At 36.6% G+C, this 24,643-nt stretch overlaps 1 long non-coding RNA gene across 1 annotated transcript; it reads left to right on the top strand.

Moving 5' to 3' along the window:
- The first annotated feature begins 13,755 nt into the window (after positions 1-13,755).
- LOC109135047 (uncharacterized) lies at positions 13,756-15,585 on the top strand. The gene is made up of 2 exons (XR_007268377.2): positions 13,756-15,205; positions 15,312-15,585. It is a non-coding gene; the product is annotated as an uncharacterized LOC109135047 (long non-coding RNA).
- Positions 15,586-24,643: the final 9,058 nt, after the last annotated feature.

The raw sequence follows: 24,643 nt of genomic DNA, 5'->3' as shown, positions 1-24,643 counted from the left end.
CACGTCGGGTATTATATATAGGTAACTAATTTAGTTCATTTATTTACTATTGTAGACGGAGATTTTGTAGAAGGAGCTTTCTAGGGGTGACTTTATTATTCATATCTGCGCTACTCGAGGTAATTTCGATGTTCATCGTACCCTATTTCCCATTGCAAAACGGCTATCTGTGTGATTATATGATTATGTGGTTATGTATGTAACAAATAATTTATAGACTAATATTATGAATTTCTGAGTTAGTAATCACTATTATAAAAGTATGATTCTCATAATACTATGAATTGAGTATGTTATTATAATTTGGTAATAGTATAAATATGTTATAATCATGTGATTTCTTTGAAACTAAAGTATTAGTATGTGAATATTCTTGTAGCAAACCTTTATGACTCGAGTATGTTTTATGTTAAAAGAACGTGTGGAATTGTATGGTTATCAACTTGAGAACTTGTGTTTATTATGACCTTTTAATAAAAACTAATGAGGGTAATGAAGCCCGAAAGGGTGTTGAACAGGTTGCCCTATATGATGGTATAACTATCTATAGGTTGATTATTATATACGATACGAAACTGTTGTCTTCCTTCTATTTGTTGTGATCCAAGTAGAAGGGGTGTGCACACTAGGGACTCTATGATTTTGGCCATGGTTATATTGGGGTTACGACCTCTTGTTGAAGTAGGCGGATAATAGGGATTAGTCCCGGCCTACTGGCGTTCACATTTCCCTCTCTTAATTTAAAATTATTGTTTTTAGTTGTGTGTAATAAATGTTATGAATTGTGACTTGTATTGGAGTTAGTAATAACAAACGTTTGAAAATCCAAACATTAATATTGAATTTGTTGGAGCACTTTATTCTATTTCTAAAATCAAAATTTATTTTAAAATTATTATTTTTACGGGATGGAGTCGAATTACTCAGTTTTTTATGATTTTTGGGAGTTGTCTCTCTTGTTGTCTTCTTCTATTACTTTGCAGGTTGGACTTGGTGATGGGATCTCGTGTGAGGAGGCCTAGATAATTCACCTAGACGACCTTATTTAGTTTTTTCTATCTTGGAGTTACTATTTTAGTTTTTATCTACTTTGGTTGTAATGATATTTCTATTTTAAGAAATTGGGTTAACTTATCTTTTGTTGCCTTTCGTTTACTCTTAGAGAGTAATGGGCGGTAATATCCTCCAAGTTTGAATAAATGATTTTCTTAAAACTATATTTAATTGACATTACACTTATTTAAATTCGGAGGGTGTTACAAAGTGGTATCAAGAGCTTAGGTTTAAGATTAACTAGGGATAATTGGGCTAAATGAACTAAATAGGTTAAGTAAATTATATAAATAAAATTAGGACTAAATGAATTAAGTTATGAGAGTGGGTTCGAAAAGGGATTATTTCATTTTATTGTTTTGAAGTACTACTTTTAAGTACTTAATATATGTTCTTTATGTTTTAGATGGCAAGACTTCACCAAACCGCAAGAAAAAGGACAGCGAGGAAACTCACTGGCCCTCTCTCTGCTTCACCTTACTTGATTCGCATGAGATACGGGGAGGATGTTTGGATTATGTCCATCGTTTGAACTTGGCTATTGAAAGCTACCATTTCAATGATTTATATGGAGATTCAGACTTTTGCACTCCTGAAAAGAAAGCATATGTTTTATTGACAACCCTACCCGAGCGAGGACCATTAGGAGCGATCAAAAGAAAATACAGATGTTTATGTTAATGATACACCTAATGTTGAGAGGTACACGCATAAAGGATCATGGTTTCTGACTATTGAGTATCTACGAAGGGTCATGATTGATGCTATGGAAGAATACTATTACAATCTCAATTTAAATGGCTCTAGTTTTGATGAAGAGAAGCTAATAGAAGCCCTACCCCTACCCACCCTCAGTCCGAGATGGAAGATGAAGAGCCTATGGAGGATGATGACCTTTAAGTTGTTCTTTCTTTTATTTTATTACGTGCAATAAGATTTTTTTAGAACCAATAGATGTTATGTTGAACAAGATGTTATGTTGATTGAATAAAGATGTTTACTTTTTCTAAGCTGTGTTCCTAGCTCAAACTAAATACTTATGTCTCATTATTATACTTTACATCAATAATAAATGGTGGTCACACCATTGTTTTCTCTTTTCTAGGTAGCTTATGCCATTTAACGTTTATACTCGTTCACGTTCACGCACGAAAAAAAACATGCCTGAGACTCCGAACAAATTGCTGCTCGTTTGCGAACTCTGAGCAATTATCCAAAGTTTTGGACTTGTTCTTCAAAACCAACTCAACAACCATGTCGGTGAGGAATCCCAAGCAACCATGGCCAAGAAAATTGCCAATTTGAAACCACAACCTTCTTGGTCGAGAAGATCCTCTTGTGTTAGAAACTGGTTGCGCGATATAGAGAAGATATTCACCTCTAATGGAACCCCTGACAACCAAAAGGTTGACCATGCTACCTTTTACCTTTGAGAGGATGCTGATCTTTGGTGGGAACCAAGGACCTACCATTCGTATGCAACCTAATTTTGATTGGTCTACTTTTAAGACTGCTATGAGGGCCCGATTCTTTCCCGAGCACATTAGGAGCAAATATAGTGAGTTCACTAGATTCAATCAAGGATCTACTATGAGTGAGTGTAGAAGAGTATGCTCAGAAATTTCATGAATATGCTAGGTTTTGCCCCAATATGGTTCCTGATGAAGCCTCAAAAGCCCAGAAATTTGAGGATGGACTTAGTTTTAGAATTCAAAAGAGACTAGGCGTAGTACCTCCCCCACTTTTATGGAGGCTTATGGTAAAGCTTGCAACATGGAGAGAATTTTGAAACGAGAAGAGGAAGTGTTGGGACGAATCAAGAGGAAGGACCAAAGTGGGAACTCTCAAACTCAAGGTTATGAGAAAAAGGCTCGCTATGGAGGAAATAATAGCGGGGGTAACCATCAGGGAGGTCGTTATACCAACAATAACAGTTCTCACAACAACAATCAAGGTCAAAGGAGACAATAATAAGAAGGTGTTTGTCTGTAAGAAGTGCAATAAGAGTCACCCAGGTTTCACATGTCAGGGTGAACGAATTAAGTGTTTCCAGTGCGGCGAACCTGGACACAAGGCCAATCAGTGTCCAAATAGGCAAACTGACCAAAATGGGCAAAATAAGGGAAACAACAACAATGGGAATACCAATCGAAACCAATACCAGACCAATAATCGCCCTGCCAATCCTCAAGTTCCAAACACCAATGGTAATCAAGCCACTCCAAATGCTACCCAGAGCAACAACCAGATCAATGGAAATGGTGTACGTCCAACTTATGGCAGAATTCACGTCATGAGCAGAACTGAAGCGACACCAACAGTAACGTCTGACGGGTACTTTTCTCGTAAACTTAATCCTTCTTTCACTCTTTTGACTCTGGAGCGTCTCATTCTTTTATTTCTCAGTCCTTTGTGAAAAAGTTTTCCTTAGAACCTTCATCGTCGTGTCTAGCCAACATTGTCATGTCCACCGGGACACAGTCCCATGTAATACCCTTTTTCAAGACATTCCTATTACCATAGGCGGAACTGATCTACCTGCTGATCTGATCTTGTTTTCCCTGAAAGACTTTGATGTTATCTTAGGAATGGACTGGTTGAGTAGATATAAGGCCAAGATTGAGTGTCATAAGCAAAAAGTGTCTCTTAAAGGACCAAGGGAATAGGATATCTTACCAAGGGTTGTCTTTACACCTGGAATCAAGATTATCTCAGCTTTGAACCTTCAAACTTACCTTAGGAAAGGCTACACAGTGTACCTGTGTCACATGAAAGAATAAGTAAGGAGGTAGGAGATACCCAAAATTCCTGTTGTTTGTGAATTCCCGGATGTATTCCCAGAAGAGATTCCAGGGATGCCACCAGAGAGAGAAGTTGATTTCAAAATCGACGTAGTTCCTGGAACAGGCCCTATTTCTAAAGCACCATATCGAATGGCCCCAGCAGAAACAAGAGTTGAAAGTGCAATTAGAAGAACTCTTGGAGAAAGGATATATAAGACCAAGTGTCTCACCCTGGGGACCCCAGTGTTGTTCGTTAGGAAGAAGGATGGGTCTCTAAGATTATGCATTGATTATAGGGAGTTAAACAACGTCACTGTCAAGAATAGATACCCACTTCCTAGAATCGAGAATTTATTCGATCAGTTAAAAGGTGCTGCAGTATTCTCAAAAATCGACTTGCGTTCTGGATATCATCAGTAAGATCGCGAATGAGGATATACCCAAAACAGCCTTCCGACAAGGTATGGCCATTATGAGTTCACTTATGCCATTTGGACTCACTAATGCGCCTGCTGCATTCATGGACCTCATGAATGACCTTCAAGCAGTACTTAGATAAGTGCGTGGTCATATTCATCGATGACATTCTGGTCTTCTCAAGAGATAAGGAAGAACATGAGGCCCATTTGAGGATAATTTTGGAGATCCTTCGCCAAGAGAAATTGTATGCCAAATTCTCAAAGTGGAATTTTGGTTAGAGAAGGTCGCATTTTTAGGCCATGTGATTTCAAAGGACGGAGTCTGTTGACCCTCAAAGATACAAGCAGTGACCGATTGGGCTAGACCCACAAGTGTTACTGAAATTAGAAGTTTCTTGGGTCTTGCAGGGTACTATAGGAGATTCGTTAGAGATTTCTCTAAGGTTGCTCAACCTCTAACCAACCTGATGAAGAAAACCACTAAATTTCATTGGGACGACCAATGTGAGTCAGCATTCCAAGAATTGAAGAAACGACTTACAACAGCACCAGTGTTGACCTTACCCTGTGGAACAGAAGGCTTCGAGGTGTTACAAGCGCCTCAAAGCATGGGTTAGGGTGTGTGCTAATGCAACATGGAAAAGTTGTAGCGTAGCATCCAGGCAACTGAAACCTTATGAACAAAATTACCCTACTCATGATTTGAGTTAGGAGCATTGTGTTTGCACTCAAAATATGGAGACATTATTTGTATGGAGTCAAGTGCACAATGTACACAGACCATAAGAGTTTAAAATATCTCTACACTCAGAAGGAGTTAAAATGAGACAAAGGCGTTGGCTTGAACTCATCAATGATTATGATCTCGACATTGTCTACCACGAAGGCAAAGCCAACAAAGTCGCAGATGCTCTAAGCAGGAAGAGTAGTCATACTTGAATGTATTGATCTTAGCCGACGAGTTATGCAAGGACTTCTAAGTTAAACTTAGAGGGTTGAACATGGTTATGTAGAAGCTAGATTAAATGCAGTCATGTCGAGCCTAACTCTTCGAAGAAATTCAAGCAAAGCAGAGCACCGATGATTGGTTGATTAAGTTGAGGAAGATGAAAGAGGAGGGTCAAGCACCTGAATTTGAGGTGGATGCTAAAGGAATAGCAAAGTACAAGGGAAGATGGTGTGTGCCTAATGATGAAACCCTAAAGGACAAGATCTTGAAAGAGGCTCATAATTCCCATTACTCTATACACCCTGGCGGAGACAAACTTTATAAAGACCTCAAACAACACTTTTGGTGGCCCAGAATGAAGCGAGAAGTGGCGGAATTCGTAGCCAAATGCTTAACTTGCCAAAAGGTTAAGATCCAGCACATGAAACCTGGGAAAGCTACAATTTATCGGTTCCAGGATGGAAATGGGAATCGATCTCTATGGACTTTGTTATGGGATTGCCAAACACTAAGTCAGGAAAGAATGCCATTTGGGTTATAGTAGATCGTTTGACAAAAACAGCAAGATTTGTGGCAATGAAGGACACATGGTCAATGCAACAACTAGCAGATGCTTATTTCAAGGAGGTAGTAAGATTGCATGGTGTACCCAAGGATATTGTTTCTGATGGGATTCTCGATTCTTATCCAAATTCTGGCAGAAGCTTCAAGAAGCTGTGGGAACCATACTCAAGTTTAGTACAACATTTATCCACTACTGATGGACAAACGGAAAGAACTATTCAGACACTCGAAGACATGTTACGGGCGTGCGTGATGGACTTTGGAGGATCATGGGGAACATTTGATGTATATAGAATTTCTATAATAATAGTTATCACTCAAGTATAAAGATGGCACCTTAGAAGCTTGTATGGACAAAAATGCCGAAGCCCTATATGCTGGAGTGATGTGACTGATCATTGAATTTGGGGCCCGACATGATTGAAGAGACACCAAAAAGGTGAAACTCATTCAAGAACACATGAAAGCAGCTCAAGATCGCCAAAAATCGTATCGCAGATAAAAAAGGAAAGCTTAGAGTTCGAAATTGGAGAAAAAGCCTTACTCAAGGTCTCCCCAACTAAAGGTGTAATGCGATTTGGGAGAAAAGGGAAGCTAAGCCCTCGATATATTGGCCCTTATGAAGTTTTGGAGCGAATCGGAGAGGTGGCCTATAGGTTAGCATTACTACGGAATTAGCCAATGTCCATAATGTTTTCCATGTGTCTTAACTTTGCAGATATGTTCATGACCCAACCCATATCCTTCAACCAGAAACTGTCGAATTAGATCAAAGCCTTACCTTTGAGAACCGACCCATTAAGATTTTAGATACCAAAACGCGAAATACTCGACGCAAAGTTGTGAGGTTAGTTAAGGTATTATGGTCGAATCAGAAAATCGAGGAAGCCACTTGGGAAGCCGAGGATGCCATGAGAAACCGATATCCCGAACTTTTTCCTCAGGAATGATAGAGTTTCGAGGACGAAACTTCTTCAATGAGGGGAAGAATGTGATACTAACTTTTTGTTCTTCTAGCTTAGAGAGTCTTAGCGATTTAAGTTCGAGGACGAACTTTGCTTTTTAGGAGGAGTGAATGTAATAGCCCGAAATTCTTAAAACTCCTAAATAATGATTTTCTCCAAATTACAAAATTCATGATTTTATTCATATCAAGTTATAATCATTATTTCAAAATTCATATATTACTATATTGTATATATATATCTATACTTGAATCTATACTTGAATTATTTTTTTATATATATATTTTATTTTTTTGGAAATCTAAATTTCGAAAATAATAATACTATTTAAAAAAAAAAAAAGAAAGAAGAAATTTTGTTTTGAAGCAAACATCTTGCTGAGAGATTATTTCCAAAAACAAATTCGTCAGTTTTACCAAACAAATCTGTCAAATTGATTGCTCAATCAATTATCACCCAAAATTTTCTTTCAATCAATTCTAACCTTCCTCCTTTATTTCAATCAAATCTTTCCTTCCTTCTTGAATTGTTCCTCGCTCTCTCTTCTAAGACTATAAATACCGGACTTCTACACCTCATTCAAGCACAATTTTCGCTCAAAATCCAGTAGGTGAGAAACCCATTTATGAACACCATGTTCTGTTAAAAAAAAAATCAGAGAAGAAAAAAAAAGAAAAAAAGGGGTTGTCGTACCACCGCAAGACAAGCCGGCCAACCACCTCATGTCTTCTCTCTTTCTTCATCTTTACATTCTTTCTTCTTTCTCTCTCCTCTGGTCTTTGTTTTGGTTCTTCAAAAAAAAAGAAACTGGTTCTGTAGAACCAGAGAGGTTTTCTTTATTTTTGTTTTCTCTTTGCAACTTCCCTGTTCACTTTTAAAAACCCACGTTTCATGAAGTTGTAATTGTATTTTTATTTTATTTTATTTTATTTTATTTTTTATTCTCCTTTTACTACTTGTAATTCTTAATTGTTTTCCTTTTCTTTTTCAAACCCTTTTTGTTTTATCACGTGAAACTTGACAACAAAGAAGTTGATAAGTTTCTTTTGTCTCTTTTGCAGACTTTCTTTTTCTTTTATTCATTTATTATTATTTATCATTTTCTTTTGTAGTTTTTTTAGAACTAAACCCTTATACTACTTTTAGTACTTGATCCTTCTAAACTTTTAGAGTATAGTAGCTACTCCCTTTAATTTAACAAATTTTAATCACGTCGGGTATTATATATAGGTAACTAATTTAGTTCATTTACTTTCTATTGTAGACGGAGATTTTGTAGAAGGAGCTTTCTAAGGGTGACTTTATTATTCATATCTGCGCTACTCGAGGTAATTTCGATGTTCATCGTACCCTATTTCCTGTTGCAAAACGGCTATCTGTGTGATTATATGATTATGTGGTTATGTATGTAACAATAATTTATAGACTAATATTATGAATTTCTGAGTTAGTAATCACTATTATAAAAGTATGATTCTCATAATACTATGAAATTGGAGTATGTTATTATAATTTGGTAATAGTATAAATATGTTATAATCATGTGATTTCTTTCGAAACTAAAGTATTAGTATGTGAATATTCTTGTAGCAAACCTTTATGACTCGAGTATGTTTTATGTTAAAAGAACGTGTGGAATTGTATGGTTATCAACTTGAGAACTTGTGTTTATTATGACCTTTTAATTAAAACTAAGGAGGGTAATGAAGCCCGAAAGGGTGTTGAACAGGTTGCCCTATATGATGGTATAACTATCTATAGTTGATTATTATATCACGATACGAACTGTTGTCTTCCTTCTATTTGTTGTGATCCAAGTAGAAGGGCGGCACACTAGGGACTCTATGATCTTGGCCATGTTATATTGGGGTGACGACCTCTTGTTGAAGTAGGCGGATAATAGGGATTAGTCCGGCCTACTGGCGTTCACATTTCCCTCTCTTAATTTAATATTAATTTTTTTAGTTGTGTGTATAAATGTTATGATTATGTGACTTGTATCTGGAGTTAGTAATACAAACGTTTGAAAATCCAAACATTAATATTGAATTCGTTGGAGCACTTTATTCTATTCAAAAATCAAAATTATTTTAAAATTATTATTTTTACGGGATGGAGTCGAATTACTCAATTTTTCTGATTTTTGGGAGTTGTCTATCCTGTTGTCTTCTTCTATTACTTTGCAGGTTGGACTTGGTGATGGGATCTCGTGAGGAGGCTTAGATAATTCACCTAGACGACCTTATTTAGTTTTTTCTATCTTGGAGTTACTATTTTAGTTTTTATCTAACTTTGGTTGTAATGATATTTCTATTTTAAGATAATTGGGTTAACTTATCTTTTGTTTGCCTTTCGTTTACTCTTAGAGAGTGAATGAGCGGTAATATCCTCCAAGTTTGAATAAAGGATTTTCTTAAAACTATATTTATTTGACATTACACTTATTTAAATTTGGAGGGTGTTACAGCAGCGATCTTCAGGATGAGCAATCTTGAAGATTGAAATAATAAATTCGAAGGTATGAATATATTTGAGTGTTTTAATGAGTTTGAGTGTTTGATATTAGAGATGTCGAGGTACTGAGGAGTAGGAGAGCATTGTGAAATATTGTTCGAAGAAATGAGGCAATTCCAAGCAAAGGAAAACGAAAACAGAGCAAAAAGATAAATAAAACTGGGGGCATGACGCAGAACTTTGCACTTGACGCACAACCTGTGCGCCACACGCACATTTGCATTAGGCGCACATCCACTAGTAGAATAAATGCTATTTGCTGCGGTGATTAACTGGCCTATTGCGGCGGTTTTGGCCGCGCAACAATTAAGGGGGCAACAATAGGTAATTAATATATTGCTGTGGTTTTAAACCGCAGCGATATTTGAACATATTGCTGCGGTTTTACCTGTAAAACGCAGCAATATATTTATTTTATATATTAGCAAAATTGAGTATATTGCTGCGGGTTTGAAGGAAAACCGCAGCAATATACTCCATTAGGTCAAAATTTTTTTTTTTTCATTTTGCCATTAAATTCGAAATTGAACAAAATTCAGAAAAATAGCCAAAATTTATAAACTTTCATCAAAATCTAGTCACAAAACGAAAAAAAATTGAAGACAAACTTAACATTATATCATAAAAACTTAACATTAATTCTAACACATAAACAAAAAAATAAAAAGACAAACTTATATTACATCAGAACAAAAGGAAAAAAACAGATCTGAAATAATTAAAAAAAACTGATGTGAAATAATAATAAAACGAAAAAATAAACAAATACAATTGAAAAACGAAAAAAAAAATCTGAAAAAAAAACAAAATAAAAAAAAAAAAACGAGAAAAGATAAAAATATAAAATGAAAGGAGACGGGTCTTCAATCTTCGAACTCGATCTTGGAGTCTTCCATCTTCAAGCCTCGATCTTCGTAGGAATCTGGGCGGCGACAAAACGAACAGACGCGCGAACGAAACCGCGAAGAACCAAAGAACAGCCGACGAAGAACAAACGAACATCCGACGAAGAGAAAGCAAACGCGCGACGAAGAACAGCCACGAAGAACAGATCTGGGCGGTTTCCGGCAAACAGAACAGCCGACGAAGAACTCGAGACGCTGCGTTTCTCCGTAGTAATCTGGGCGTTTCCGGCGAAATCTGGCGGAAACGACGAGGGAAAAAAGAGAAAGGGGAGAGGAGAGGAGATGAGGGAGGAGAGTACTGATAGGGAGAAGAGGCTTGAGATTGATAGAGGAGCTAGATTGTTGATAGAGGAGAGAGAGAATATGAGGGAGAGGAGAAGAGGCGTGAGATTGTTGATAGAGGAGGAGAGAGAGTGAGAACATTTAGGGTTTAATTTAGGCGTGAAGAGTGGGGTGGATTATTTTATTATTAATTTTAAACGCCTATTGCTGCGGTTTTTTGTAGGAACCGCAGCAATAGGTTCAAATAATATTTTTTAATATTATTTTAATATATTGCTGCGGTTTTTATCAGAAACCGCAGCAATATATCTGGTCAAATAGTCAAAATTTTTCAAAAAATTTCCGTTGAAACCATATTGCTGCGATTTTCGGCCAAAACCGCAGCAATATGGTTATTTTATATTTTTCTTTTTTTTTACGTGATATATTGCTGCGTAGGGGTAAAACCGCAGCAATATCACCGCAGCAAATAGCATTTATTCTACTAGTGATCATGTGCGTCACATGCACTTGCTTTCTGGCCGATTTTTTTATTGTTTTAAGATTCTTTTTTATCCTTTGATAAAATTTATCCTTTGAGATCCGAAATCAACTATTTTTAGGAAAAAAAAATCTAATTTTCGAAATATCCTTGAAAAATTATTTATCGTGAATATTTAATAAAATATTAAAAATACAACTAATTATCAGGAATAATTAATTGGGCTTTAAAATTGGGCTTGAATTTGATAAATAGAATTTATATTTTCGAAATGCTTTTGAGCTTAGCTCGTTCGATTGCTATTTCTTTGGACCACACCAATTACGACGACGATATGTTGCATCATTTGGGTACTCAATGGGAAGACACGATTTTATATCGACAATCCTTCAAACATATTGTAGTGTATAGAGTTTTTCATCTACCAAACTTTATAGATTTCTTCTTCGTATCTTACAAGTGTTTACCGTGAACCCGTTGATCATAGTGGGTAGGTAAAATACTTGTAGGAAAGCGTATCTTTACGTGCTTGAAAGATCCATCCGATTTCCCGCAAAATCCATACAATATGTAACGATCTACAAGTATTCTAATCTATTTCATGATGGCTTCTTCCTTGAAAGAGATGACTACAAATTTCAAGAAACTGGACATGTTTGAAGGAGTTGGATATTGCCGTGGCAAAAGAAGATGCATTTTCAGTTAACAACATTCAATGTTGTTTATGTTCTAAGCACCCCGATGCCACCACTACTGAAAGAAGGGAAAGAAGAAACCCCGGAGGACGCATGTGAGAGAACAAAGTAGGAGAATAATAACTACATTTGCCGAGGTCATATCTTGTATGCAATGTCGGACACTCTTTATCAAAATATGGAGTGCGCCAAGGAACTAACTTTGGATGCTCTTGAATGCAAGTACATCGCGGAGAATGCATCGAAGTAAGAAAGTTTTAGTTAGCAATATTAATTCTTCCATGATGATTGATGATCATTCCGTTATAGAAAAATTTCATGAGGTTCAACATATACGTTGGACCAAATTAGACAACAAGGCATATTGATGGCTGAATCATTTTCGGTGACCATAACAAATTGGTAGATTTGAGTGCCCATCTCCATATTAAGGAGAGCATCGGGTCTCAAGATTTCTCTATGGACCCGAAAAGTGGTCCGGTTTCATCTATCAACATGATGGAAGAAGGGCAATCAAGTAAGACTTAAAGGTCCAAGAAACTCCCATGCTGTAACACCCCAATAATTCTCTCTTTCTAGAAATAACTTTATAATATAAAACTTAGAGAATTACCCAGACATTATCACCCGTGTGACAACGTATCGGCTTACTCAGAATTTTGCAGCGGAAAACAATTTACTAAAAACCAACTTTATTAAAACTCACTAAATAAAAGACAAGTGTTTGAATCTTAAACACACCAACTTAAATAAATCACAAACTAAAGTAAAGATGTTCCTACAAAAACAACTTAAACTATGCTAGGCATATAAGTAGTCTCTCCATTCCAGATTCCCAATGAGATGCATCTACGAACCTGTAATGTCAATGCAATACTGACTCTGCTCACCAGAAGGATCATCACAAGATCAATAGGCAAAGCCATGATCACACACACAAACAAACACGTGATCAGCAAAGCTGAGTACTACATATCATACATAAGTAATCCTAAACATGATACTACAAAAATAACATGCAGAAATAAATAATAACATGAGTATATAATAATCTGCAGACAACTTTTACTGAACTAAACTTAAACCAACTTTTTATCACTTAAATGGAATAATTATTGGAACGAGTTGTCTTGCCTACTAATATGAAATGCAGGCGCGACTCCGCATTTTAGAGTGACCTGCGATATCGAGGAACCTTTGAAATAAATGGTTATTAACTTGTAGTTTAGTGTCATTGCCACTAGATTGAACCTTAGAAGTCATTGCCTTCTAAATCCACGAGTTCCATTACTAAAATCTCCTAAACACCTTTCATCTATAAAATTTGTATCAATTTCTTTTTTTTCCAATAACCACCACCTAATTACTTTCTCTCAAAGCGAGATACAAATAAAAGTAAGAGTGGAAGAAATAGAACTAACTAATCCTATGGTAAAGGGTTAAACACTCAAACTAACAATATCTTTGTGATTTGGATCCTTTAAGAATGTTCAACTTCATTTCAATTCAAATTGGAAAAATATTGAAAATCTCAATACAAAGGTCGAAAAAGAAATAAGTGGATTTAAAAAGACAAAGTACACAGCACCAATACAATAAAAAAGTTCTACTATTTTAAATTCAATGTCCTTTGCAACAAGAACTAGGAAGTTAGCAAGTTATTCCAAGCCCATCTCTTATTCAAACAGATGAGAAAGCTTGTGACTTTCAACGAACCACCAAGCTACACACGATGACAAGCCAAATACAATTCAGGATTCACATTTCAAGTGTGATGCAAATGAAGAAAACAAGCACATTGGAAATCCTGGTAATGAAAACCCTTACCTGTATTTCGCCAATTCATTACAATGAATTGAAATCGAGGTTGTTTGTTTCTGAAAAGAACAAAAGAAATAGAGTATAAATATAGAAGAAAAAAAATTATTCCCGTAAAGACAAATTCAGCAACGAGCTAACGATTGTTTGAAAGTATACTAACGGCCAATTTATAGTCATTAATAAATGGTGGTAATGAGAATGAATTTTAAGTATAATCTTACAAGGGAAGCACTCTTAAAATCTCCATGGAGAGTCAATGTCAACCCCAAGTTTGTGTTTTTTCTCCATGGGGAACAATTTCACCCCTAAGCTTCTTTTTTTTTTTTCTACAAGGGAAAACAACTTTCATTACCACTCGTTACCACTCATTAGTCATTACCACTTACAAGGTGGGTTCGATAAGAATGAAAATTTAAGAAGAAAATAAACACTACAGAATAAATTAGTATTACTATGGAAATGAACAATAATTTTTGTCCTAAATTTACATATAAATTCATTCTGGATGGTAGTGTAATTCACAACTTATAGTCACAAATGATAAATAATAGTTTATGTGGTTAATATAAATGCTGCAGATTGGGTGTTGTAACCTGTAACCTGCTGCAGTCTATTAATGTCTTTTTTGTTTGAAATCAGATACAAATTTTGAGTGTCTATATCAGATTTTAATAGCCTATATCAGATTTTAAGGTTTGCAGCTAGTGGTGTATCCAGGAATTTAGTGATGGGGAATCCTATAGTCAATGTGTATTTCCTAATAAGTTAGTTATATGAGCATAATACACATTTTAAATGACAATGTCATTCTTTCTTCCGATTTTGTGACTAAGAAACTTAGAAATTTTAACAACAGCTTGTTAAGTGCTATGATAATTTTAAAATTTATAAACTCAGAATTTAGTGATGGGGACTTTGAAGCCTTTGTTGAAATAGATGCTTTCATTGAGGATATAAACAACAGCTTGTTAAGTGCTAAGATAATTTTAAAATTTATAATATAGTAAATGAAGCCTTCTGCAATTGAAATAACAAGTCTTAGTCACCTAATTACACAATCTGCATCTATTGAGTTTCGTTTAGGTTCTGAATAAGATATTAGTATGTTGTATAATAGTTTGGCGCTCCTTTTTTAGGAGGGTTTCTTAAGTGGTAACTTTTCTATGGGCTAAAGTTTAATGTTGGCCAATAAATTTGTGTGATTGCCACTTCAAATATAAGAAGGCAGTTGGAAAACATATTGTATGTCCAGGAAATAATCCTTTAAAGCATTGCAATGCATGCTCAATACGAGCTATCGATTTCATAAGAGGGACAAGATAGCATAATTCCCAAGCCTCAGACCAGAATGTTACCGACCTTAGATATGTATAGAATAAGTTTGAACCTTGAATTTCTGTAAGCATCGTCTCTGTCAACGAAATTCTGCAGCAGAGGTGCATCTTCCAGATTACTCGTCATATAGTTTATGTCAATGCTGGGATTCATATTCTTAGTGCACAGGTTTGGAAAACAACTTTGAATTGTTTAGGTTAACCACTTTTATGGGGAGGTGTTGTCGAAATTTCTGCAAAATATGCACTTTTACGAGGATATGCTACCCAAACTTTTGCAAAAATACTCATGCATGCAAATTTGTCATATGATTCATAAATGTTCTATGCTAATCGTTACTTTTATGCTTGTTGGATGTAGGCTGTTAATAAAGCTTCATCTTCTGGAAATGACAACTCTCATTAATTATTTAATTCGCTAGTTGGATTTTTGTCGAAAGGTAACATTCCTAGTAGATCTTTTTTATTGTTTGTTAAAGTAGTATGTTGCATGTTTGTGGCCTTTCTTTTAATTACTTTTGTGGACTTTTTATTTTTGCCCCTCAGATTAATTTTGGATGCACCAAAACGAAAAAGTGAATGTTGAAGATTTGAGGACATTGGAACTTCTGTTTGGGCACAAGAATGAAGATATATTAAATTTTGTTATTATTTAGTTGGATTATAAATTTTAACATTTGTTGTTCTACATACATTAGGTTGTACCTTGAGTTTGTCAAAATGATTTAGACTTTTTTGTTATTTTTAGTTTGAAGATTTTATATAGAGTACTATTAAACGATTAAATTTTTCATTAATCAATATATTATATTTTGGTTCACTTGCAAATGTTTAACCAATTTGTAATTTTAGCATTGAGATCATAAATTAACTCTAGCGACACTTTAAAAGTGCGGAAAGGATTATACGATGCTTTTAGTGGGTCTCCATAGCTAAAGAAAATAGTAAATTGTATCAGATCTTGTTCAACGCTTTAGGAGCGTAGCTACCTTATTACAACGCTAATAAAGTGTCCCAGGAGCGTTCTTAAAAGCATTTCGAACTAGCGACACATTTATCCTAGCTATACCGACGCAGAAATAAAGCGTAGCTACAGGGTGTAGCGACACAGGCAAGAGGAGCACTTCTTAGTGCATTTGTAAAAGTGCTGGCGACGCTTTATAGCGTTGTAGTAGGCTATTTTGATGCGTTGCTAAAAGTCAATTCCATACTAGTGGGTGATCAATCCATTCCTAGAAAAGCTATGACACGCTCACCATAACCCCAACCCTTATGTCCAACTCTAGATGTGCACCAGTCTAAAGTCTATAACTTATTCTCGTTGCACTTTACATTAATTACATTTCAATACTTGTGTTGACACCAACAAGCAGGTAACACATAATTATTAACCAAACAGTCATAACAGAGTTTCTTTTTATCTTTGGATTAATAAGTGATCACAACTTATCAACCAAGACTCCTTGACTTCCTTTTTAACCTTTACCAACTTACTTGTTGAACCCAGCCAACAATAAACTTTACCTTTATATAGGTATAACTTGTAACTTACCAAATAAGGTCCACGGTCCTTATAAGATAATAAATAATACTCAAAGAATACATGTAATACATGATTCACTTTAACTTATATAAATTCACTCACGAATTAATAAATAAACTAACTTAGAATGCTTGCATCAATCATTCCATACAAACATTTATAATCTGATAATATAATCACTTCTAAAGCACATGCTGCACATAGGTACGTAACATGTAAAACAAATTCTAGCATCCACATATATGAACAAACAAGTTCCTATACATGATACTAATATTAAAATACTCTTAGAGTATGCTTCTAAATCACATAGCACGTAGGTAATGTACGTACCTTGAATACACTAGCCTGTAGGCCACTTTTAAGTCGTTAAAAGTCCCCTACAACGTAGTCTCTGCCTAGAAAATAACGTAATAAAAATTAATAACTTGAACTAAAAATTCTAGCAGCTTTAAAACAATTAAAACCCCATGATACACGTTTTAAAAATCATTTTTAAGTTCCATACTTACGTTATTTTTAATTCCTAGAATAGTATAACTATTCTAGCAATTAAAAATCTTTAAAACACCATAAAATCATTCTTTTCTGAAATTACAGCACTTATAAAATTTACGGTTTTTTCACCATATACCCCTGACAAATTTTTTTTTGCACCATATACCCTTTCAAGTTTCCAAATTCACCATATACCCCTCAACTTTCAAAAAATACATCCAGTTACCCTTTTTGTTGACGGACGTTAGGCCCCCGTTAGTGACAAACTTACTTCATGATGTACCCCTATTGTTAAACTTAATGCACCATATACCCCTAAAAGTTTTGGCAGTTATAACGACTACTTTTCCAGTTTAAAAAACTAGCCGTTAGGAAGATTAAAGGCATGCCAGGGTTCTTTATAAAGGCATTCCTATGTCAAATGAAACCCTTAACATCAAGCATGAGTTCTCCTTCAAATACATGCTCTTCAAATTACGATAATTCATAAATAAGGGTCCCGAACTCTTATTGCATTTATAGGAGAAAATATGCAATAAGAATTTCTGAAACTGCAAGAAATCCTCAAAGGTTGTACTACAAATGTGATGCATGCAACAGTTTTAGAGGGTGCAAAGGAAGCTATGATCAAGATAGCAGCAGCCATGGAGTAGGATTCAAGCACAGTGAAAGCAGTAGGGAAGAGGGGGAAAGCTCTGTTAATAAGAAAATGAAGGAAGAACTTAGGCAATTGAAGAAGAAGTTGAAGCAACAACAAAAATTACTTGATGTAGCAATAAAAGTAGGAATACTCATGTTTGTAATATTTAAGTGAAATATTGTTACTTAGTACTAATGTAGCTTTACAAAAACTTTCTTCAAATTGATCATATAAAAGTGTTTTGTCCTTCAATCTTCAATTCACAAAAAAAAACCCTTCAATCTTCAATTCTTCTTAGTCTTCTTCCCTTTTGTTTGCTGCTTTGAGGTAGTGGTAGCCTCAGATGCCTTTCTTTTCTTCTGTTTAGGCTGAGAAGCTTGGGCAGTTGAAGTAGAGGCTTTGTCCTTATTCTGAACTCCTTGGGCAGTTGAGGTAGCAAATTTGTCCTTCCTAGCTTTTTTAGTGGCACCACCTCCACAAGTCCTAGCATTATGTCCTACCTCTTTGCACTTGCTGCACATAACACTACTGTGCCTCTGACCCTTTTTAGCTTCATTTGGACCCCTCCTCCTCTGTTTGGCAGGTCTTCCACCACCTCTCTTGATAGAAGGGGGGTAATGACTGGCAGATTGTATTCTGCCCAGTGGCTTGGGTCAGCCATAGGGTGAATGTGCTCCCCATAAGTTTGCTTGTAAGCCTCACCCTTGAAGTAAGGGGACACAAAATCAGAAGGCTCAAGCCTCTCATGAAACATAACCCTCACAGCATGTTTGCATGGAATTCCACACCCTTGCCATTTACCACACTCATATTTCCTATCGGTGAGCTTGCAAGGAAAGTATACATTTCCATCCCTACCTCAAATTCACCACCCCCGCAAGATGTTGCATATCAGAACTTGGATTCATCAGCCCTAGTTGCTAAAATTTTCTGTGCATAGTCAGTCAATTGTGTTGCCTCCATATCAGCAGCCTTGGCAAACCTAGCCCCAAGTCTCTTCATTGACCAATGCCTAATAGCTAGAATGAATGAATAAGCATAATAAGTGAGCTTGTTCCATGCATGATGTAAACAATAAAGTTAAACATCAAGAAGAGAATAAAATACCTTCTAATAGGATAAGAACAGGGAGATCCCTATAAGGCTTGGTGCATGCATTGAAGCTCTCCACAAAGTTTGTTGTGTTATGGTCACAACAAACTTTGTGGTCAAACACATGCCTGCTCCATTGCTCAGTGGTGGAATCCAGATACTCCACAGCATCAACATTATAGGCTTGTATTTCCTTCATAGCCTTGTTAAATACATACTTGTTGTATGCATCTGCTGCTATCCAAAAGAGCTTGTGGAATGCTGTGCCACTGTAGCCAGCATTCTTGCAATTCATGTAAAGATGTTGGCAACAAACTCTTCTTGTTACCCTAGGGAAGACTGAATGCAAAGCTGCCTCAACACCCTAACCAATGAGCATATAATGTGTTAGTAAATCAGTTGACAACAATATATGTAGAAAAAACAAAAGCAAAACAGAACATAAACTCACCCTCATCCTGTCACTGATGAAGGTCCAATCATCTCTTGGATACCCTTCTTGTTGAAACACAATCTGAAGATTTCTGAAGAAGTAGGTCCAACTTTCAATGCTCTCAGTGTCCATAATTCCATAAGCAATCAAGAAGATCTCATTATTTCCATCAATACCCAAGGCAGACAGTAGTATACCCTTGTAATATCCACTTAGGTGAGCCCCATCAATGCCTATAATAGGCCTACACCCTCTCAGGAATCCCCTGAACTGTGCAGCAAAAGTAAAGAAGCAAGAAACAATTTTTGGGGCAATAAATGCAGTGTTCCCAGTCCAAGTGACAAGGGCATAGGAGCCAGGGTTTGTCTCTTTGATGAACTCTGCATACCTTAGCAACAAACCATAAGATTCCTCAAAGCCCCCATATAAGAACTCCTTTGACATCACTTTGACCTTGTATAGCAACCTTGTTTTAACCCTCACCCTAAACTTCTCCAAAGCAAATATCTGTAACCCCTCCACTGGTACATCAGGGTTTGCAGCTATGTGGTCAGTAAGGTGCTTACACAGCCATCCAGAGCTCACCATAGGATTTTCCTCTAACCTACCACATGTCTTATGCTCCCCCTTCAATGTCTTGATTGCCCAACTGATTTTGTCAGCAATCACAGAGGCATGTATACTCCAACTGCATCCATCCATAGAACAAGAGGCAGTGAACCTCTTTGTGTCAGCCTTATCCACTGTTATTGCAAACCCCTCTTGGATGCAATAATCTCTTAGAACTTCCAAAAACTGTGCGTTGGTTGGAAATATCAACCACTGTTCTAGCTTAATGTGCCCAAAGGTGGAGTCAACCCACACCTTTCCATTTTGGTAAACTCTATCCATTGAAGAACTACCATCAAGATAATCCTCAAATGTCTTGTCAATGCAAGAGTCATCAGCTTCAATCTCATCTTCCTCAACTACAAACTCACTCATCCATAGTTCATCATCATCACCACTCTCTCCCTCACCTGACTCACAGTAGGTCCCATCAGTTGAATCATCACTCTCCAAATCATCACTCTCCTCATCAACTACTGTCACTGGAAGCTTCTTCTTCCTCCCTGTACCCTCCCTTCCACTGCTCCTCTTCTTAGGCACATAGGTCCCAAATTTCTTGGCTGTGCTTTTGGGTACCCTAAAGCCCTCAGGTCTGGACCTAGGTACTTTTTTTGGTTTTCAGAAATTGGACTGTTATGTTCAGGCAAGGGAGGTGGAACTGGAGGCTCCTCTGTGTTTGAGACAGGGCTTTGAGTTTGGTTCCTAGCTCTAGGTCTCCTAACTGGGGTGGTTTTAACCCTTCTATTTTTCTTGGAGGGGGTTTGTGACTGAGGAGGCAATGTTTTTTCTGTTGGAGGTGAAGGAGGGGGTGTTGGTTCTCTAGGAGGTGAAGAGGGTGTGTTTTTTCTGTGGGAGGTGAAGGAGAGGGTGTTGGTTCTCTAGGAGGTGAAGGAGGGGGTGTTGGTTCTCTAGGAGGTGAAGGAGGGGGTGTTTGTTGTGTTAGGGGTGACTGAGCTGGTCGGAGGTGGTGTTTGAGCTCTAGGTGGTGAATGGGGTGGTGTATTTTGTTTGCTAGGTGAAGGTGTTGGTGGTGTAGGTTGTTTGGTTGGTGTTCGTGGTGCTGTAGGTTGTTTACTAGGTGAGGCTGGGCTGAGATGGACCAGGACAACATTCATCAGCCCCCTCAGTTTCAAACACCCTCATGTACTCACATATCTTCACATCATCCACAGATAGGATGGGAACCTCAATAGCAACACATAAACTTCTTGCCTCATGAGCTTCCCTCTCCTCTTCCTCTTCTTTCCTTCTTATCTCTTCCTCTGCTTGCCTCCTTTCTTCCTCTTCTGGTTCTTTCCTTAAAATCTCTTGAACTCTCCTTATATTCTCCAGTTTTTCCTTCTCAGTTTGTTCCCTTAATTGAACATATGCCCTAAATACAATCCCAGGATTGTTTGTTTCCTCCACCCACATCTCAATGGTGTCTGTGACCCTACCAAAAGACCAAACCCTCTCCAAGTCCTTATCACTCTCAATCTCCATTTTCCTATTAGTCCTAGGATTATGGACAAGTAACCTAGATGCCTTAGGGAGATACACATCCTGCTTAGCTGACTCCTCCATTACATCCTCATACAACCCCATCAAATGACACAAGTTACTGTCTTCAACCCTCACATCAAAATCCTTACTGTTATAATGCAAAAGCAACCACACAGAACCCATCCTAGCCAAAACAACAACACCAACAAATTTCCAACATACATAAGCATAGAACATTTGAATGAAAGGAAAAAAAAAGGGAAAAATGCAAAATTTTGCTATGATTAAGTAAAGAAATACTTGTAATAAAAACCGCAACAAATAAACCCTAAAACTGATTAAACCCTAACCAGAAAAATTCCAAAAACAACAATGTTCAACAACACACACAAAGGGATAAAGAACTTACTTAGAACGAAAAGTAGAAGCCTCGAAAATTTTGAACTTCAAACCAACTTTCGCAACTGAGAAAATCCGCGTTCTTTCTCTCCTTAAGAAGACCCAAGAAGAAATTTTTGTGCAGGGATGAACCTCTCACAAGTGCGCACAAACTAGTGTTCAAATTTCGCTAAGTGGTTAAGAGGATTTAGGTTTCCATGGATGCCTAAGCTCTAGTAAAACAGAGAGTTAGAGAAGAAAGAGATGAAGGGGCGTGGTTTTTTTTGTCAACTGTCATCCTCCAACTCCCAACATAATGGCGCCCAAACTTAATGGCAAAGTTGTAATAAAACACTAACGGGGAGTTAACGTCTGTTAACAAAAAGGGCAATTAATGCTATTGTACAGTAGGTGAAGGGTATATGGTGAATTTGGAAACTTGAAAGGGTATATGGTGCAAAAAAAAAAAATTGTCAAAACGTATTTAAAATTACGTACTACATAAATTTCATGATTTATAATATACATATTTAGTTTCTAGCAATTAGAAACCCTAGAAACTATTATTTTCATGATTAAAACTAAAAATAAACTTAACATAATAAATCTGAAATTTATTATATTAATAAACATGAGGACCGAAATTGTTTATATAAATAAAACAGTAATTTAATTCACAAACATGCTAAATAATAATAAAATAACATAAAAACTAGTACTCCCTCCGTTTCCTAAAGATCTTCCCACTTACTGTTCCTACAGATACCAAGGAAAATCAAGTTGTGTGGGGCATGGTGTGAGTAAAGTAGGAGAGAAAGGGGTTAAAATAAATAAACAAATAAAAAGGGGTTAAAGTAGGAGAGAGAAAGGGATTAAAATTGAATTAATAATGTAATGGTGGACCATATGATAGTGATATGAGAGGGTAAATAGGGAAATTTGTTTTGCCAAATAAGGAATAAAGCAAAAGAGGGAAGATCTTTTGGAAACACCCTTAAACGGAAAGAGGGAAGATCTTTAGGAAACGGAGGGAGTATTTTAATGGAATCTTAGGATGGAAGAAAGAAAACAACCGACAACAATGGAAAGGAGAAGGGGCCGGACAGCAGTAGCACGCGGCAGGGACTGGCGGCAGCAACTTTCGGTTATTGAGGAGTATTTGTGACGTTTCTTGTTCAACAAGAAACGTTACTTGAATAAGAAGAAACGAACTTTTGAGAGAGAAAGTGAAGAACGACGCACAAGGGAAGAGAGAGAGAGAACATCGAGTAGAGAGAGAGAATGGCGTGAAGAGTGAGGGAAAAAAAAATAATGTGTAGGGTGAAAATATTTTGGGTTTTTAGGATATTTATATAAAAGCTTTTACTTGTGGGCTTAGGAAAAGAGATTTAATAATTAAGAAACTTGATGACTAATAATGGGCTATTTAGACTTTAGTCATCAAATGACTCTTTCCCTTTTTATCACTTTTTGGGCTTTCGATTCCATTAAACTTCCTTTTCAATATACTTTTAATATTTAAAACTTTTATTAAAACATGCTTAATTAGAATATTTTAAATTTTATTAAGCTATGAAAATAATTTATTTGACTTTTAAAATAGTCAACCCTTTTTAAAAGTCAAATCATTTTCCAAACTCATTTGGATTTAAATATAACTACATAAATACTTAATATATTTATGAAAATTCTTTAAAATTGTGGGGGATTACAGTCTACCCCCCTTAAAAGAAGTTTCGTCCCGAAACTTAACACAAAACCTCGTACTTTCAAAAGTTTGAACTCATCATTTCGAAAATTTTTGAAAAAAGGTAGTGCCTCTGTGTGCACTTTCCCATTTTTAAAACACTTGTGTTACTTATGAACACTTTTCTTATGCGGAGACTCTACTTCTTTTGCACTAACATGTGCAAATTGCCCAACATAGGCATACATATGCATGAAAATCTCATAAAAATAGACAAAAGCGCGAAATTTATCGCATTCTACCCCCTTAAAGAAAACGAGTTACGCCCTCGTAACTCACCTCAAGGAATAGGTCTGGATACTTTTTCTTCATATCCTTTCGGCTTCCCACGTTGCCTCTTCTGACTCGTGGTTGGACCAAAGAACTTTGACAATATGAACATCCTGCGTACTACGCACTTTCCTGTCGAGAATCTTGACAGGTCTTTCCTCATATGTGAGGCTACTATCTATCTGAACTCTTTCAGGCTCTAACACATGACGCTCATCAGGGATATGCGCTTAATTGGGAAATATGAACACATCATGCATCTTTTCAAACTCCATTGGCAATGCCAATCTATAAGCTACTTTCCCAATGCGCTCCAAAATTCATATGGGCCTACATATTTGCACTTAGCTTGCCCTTTTTCCCAAATCTCATAACGCCTTTAGTGGGTGATACTTTCAAGAATACTTTATCACCTACAGCAAACTCATCTTCGCGCGTTTTAAATCTGCATAACTTTTCTGCCTATCTTGCGCAGCTTGAATTCGAGCCTGAATAATTCTGACATTCTTGACGGTCTCCTCAATAAATTCAGTCCCCAAGACTATATTTCACTAAAGTCATTCCAGCAAATGGGACTTCTACATTTCCGTCCATATAATGCCTCAAATGGTGCCATCTTTATACTCGCATGGTAACTATTGTTGTAAGAAAACTCAATCAAATCTAATTGGTCCTCCCAACTTCCTTGAAAATCATGCACAGCTCTCAACATTCCTCCATAGTCTGATTAGTCCTCTCAGTCTGACCATCGGTCGCAGGGTGAAAGGCGGTACTCATTTTCAATGTTGTCCCAAGGTTTAATTGGACCTTTTTCCAGAAACTTCGATAGAAATCTAGAGTCACGGTCAGAAATAATGTCCTTTGGAACTCCATGCAATCTCACTACATGCTTGATATAGGTCTTAGCGAGTTGCTTCTTTTTCCATGTCTCCTTAATAGGTATGAAACGGCGGACTTGGTCAGTCTATCCACAATAACCCAAATGGTATCATTTCCACTCTCGTCTTGGGTAAGGCAGTCACAAAGTCCATAGAAATAGAATCCCACTTCCATCCAGGACCTCTAATGATTGAACTTTCCCATGGTCTCTTATGGTCTATCTTCACTTCTGACAGGTTAGCACTTAGACACATATTCAGCTACCTCTCTCTTCATGTTTGGCCACCAATAGATCACCTTAAGGTCT

The sequence above is a fragment of the Beta vulgaris genome, chromosome 7 (assembly GCF_026745355.1).
Source record: "Beta vulgaris subsp. vulgaris cultivar EL10 chromosome 7, EL10.2, whole genome shotgun sequence".
NCBI classification, from domain to species: Eukaryota; Viridiplantae; Streptophyta; class Magnoliopsida; order Caryophyllales; family Amaranthaceae; genus Beta; species Beta vulgaris.
Note: the sequence above shows the minus strand (reverse complement) of the source record. Positions and strands in the feature narration are given on the sequence as shown.